The following is a 2,500-nucleotide window of genomic DNA, read 5'->3' as shown; positions in this document are numbered from 1 at the left end:
TTTGTCGGAGCGTTTGGTGGGGTTTCTCGCATTGGCTCTTCCGAGGCCCGGTTGCCACCCTGGCGCGCACGAAGTCGGAAGTAGGGTTAATTGCCCGGGTGCGCACCTTTGCCAGGGTGGGCACCTTACCTGGGCTGCGCACCAGGGCGGGCTCAAGATGGCACGCGCGTTCCGTTTTTTTCACTATCTTTCAAAACGGAAATTTTAAAATCTCCTTTTTTTTTTGCCTTTTCTGGAAATTAGTGAAGGCAGCGCATCAAAGGTGCGCACCTCGCTGCCCACCTTGGTGTGCTCTGAGGTGCGCACCCGGGAGCGCTACGAAGTGTGCTCCAAGGTGCGGCGTGCACGTTGTCGGAGCCCGGTTTGCCCCGGGTGCGCACCTCGCCTGCACCTTGGCCGGGGTGGGCACCTTGGCTGGGTTTGCCCAGGGTGCGCTCCGAAGCGGGGTTACTGGAGCGCCCCCTCTTTTTTTGTCAGAGCGTTTGGTGGGGTTTCTCGCATTGGCTCTTCCCAGGCCCGGTTGTTGGGTGCGCTCCCACCCTGGCGCGCGCGAAGTTGGAAGTTGGGTTAATTGCCCGGGCGCGCACCTTCGCCAGGGTGGGCACCTTGGTGCGCACACCTTGGCTGGGCTGCGCACCAGGGCGGGCTCAAGATGGCACCAGCATTCCCTTTTTCTCACTATCTTTCAAAACGGAAATTTTAAAATCTCGTTTTTTTTTTGCCTTTTATGGAAATTAGTGAAGGCATCGCATCAAAGGTGCGCACCTCGCTGCCCACCTTGGTGTGCTCCGAGGTGCCCACCACGGTGCGCAACGCCGGTGCGAACCCGGGAGCGCCCCGATGTGTGCTCCAAGGTGCGGCGTGCACGAAGTCGGACCCCGGTTTGCCCCGGGTGCGCACCTCGCGTGCACCTTGGTGCGCACACCTTGGCTGGGTTGCGCGGCCTGGTGGGCACCATGGTGCGCACCAAGGAGCGCTCCGAAGTGTGCTCCAAGGTGCGGCGTGCACGAAGTCGGAGCCCGGTTTGCCCCGGGTACGCACCTCGCGTGCACCTTCGCCGGGGTGGGCACCTCGGCTGGGTTGCGCGCCCTGGTGCGCACCAAGGAGCGCTCCGAAGTGTGCTCCAAGGTGCGGCGTGCACGAAGTCGGAGCCCGGTTTGCCCCGGGTGCGCACCTTCGCCGCGGTGCGCACCATGGCGTGCACGAAGTCGGAGCCCGGTTTGCCCCGGGTGCGCACCTCGCGTGCACCTTCGGCGGGGTTGCGCGCCCTGGTGGGCACCATGGTGCGCACCAAGGAGCGCTCCGAAGTGTGCTCCAAGGTGCGGCGTGCACGAAGTCGGAGCCCGGTTTGCCCCGGGTGCGCACCTCGCGTGCACCTTCGGCGGGGTTGCGCGCCCTGGTGGGCACCATGGTGCGCACCAAGGAGCGCTCCGAAGTGTGCTCCAAGGTGCGGCGTGCACGAAGTCGGAGCCCGGTTTGCCCCGGGTGCGCACCTCGCGTGCACCTTCGCCGCGGTGGGCACCATGGCGTGCACGAAGTCGGAGCCCGGTTTGCCCCGGGTGCGCACCTCGCGTGCACCTTCGCCGGGGTGGGCACCTCGGCTGGGTTGCGCGCCCTGGTGCGCACCAAGGAGCGCTCCGAAGTGTGCTCCAAGGTGCGGCGTGCACGAAGTCGGAGCCCGGTTTGCCCCGGGTGCGCACCTCGCGTGCACCTTCGCCAGGGTGGGCACCTCGGTGCGCACACCTTCTCAATGTTTTCTTGCCTTTTCTGGAAATTGGTGAAGGCAGCGCATCAAAGGTGCGCACCTCGGTGTGCTCCGAGGTGCGAACCCGAGAGCGCTCCGAGGTGCCCACGAAGTCGAAAGTCGGGTTAATTGCATTGTTTTCCCCGGGTGCGCTCCGAGGTGCGCAACATCGGCGCGCACCAAGGAGGGCTCCGAAGTGTGCTCCAAGGTGCGCACGATGGCGTGCACCTCTGGTGCGCACGATTCGGAGCTCGGTTTGACCGGGGTGCGCACACCTTGGCTGGGTTGCGCACCTTTTGTGCGCTCCAAGGTGCGCACGAAGTCGGAGCTCGGTTTGCCCCGGGTGCGCACCTTCGCCAGGGTGCGCACCTTGATGCGCACGCCTTGGCTGGGCTGCGCACCTTGGTGGGCGCCATGGTGCGCACCTTTCGTGCGCTCCAAGGTGCGCACGAAGTCGGAGCTCGGTTTGCCCCGGGTGCGCACCTTGGTGGGCGCCATGGTGCACTCCGAGGTGCCCAAGATTGGTGCGCACCAAGGAGCGCTCCGAAGTGCGCTCCAAGGTGCGCGCGAAGTCGAAAGTTGGGTTAATTGTCCGGTTTGCCTCGGGTGCGCACCTTGCGTGCACCTTCGCCAGGTGGGCCCTTGGGCGCACACCTGTGGCTGCGCACACCTTGGCACCCGCGTTTCCTTCATTTTAAATTTTTTTTTTTTACAATCTCTCAAGTGGGAAATTCTATAATCTCAACTTTTTTTGCC

Source organism: Cryptomeria japonica, unplaced genomic scaffold (genome assembly GCF_030272615.1).
Source record: "Cryptomeria japonica unplaced genomic scaffold, Sugi_1.0 HiC_scaffold_242, whole genome shotgun sequence".
Lineage (NCBI taxonomy): Eukaryota > Viridiplantae > Streptophyta > Pinopsida > Cupressales > Cupressaceae > Cryptomeria > Cryptomeria japonica.
The sequence above is the reverse complement of the archived record's forward strand: the minus strand, read 5'-3'. Positions refer to the sequence as shown.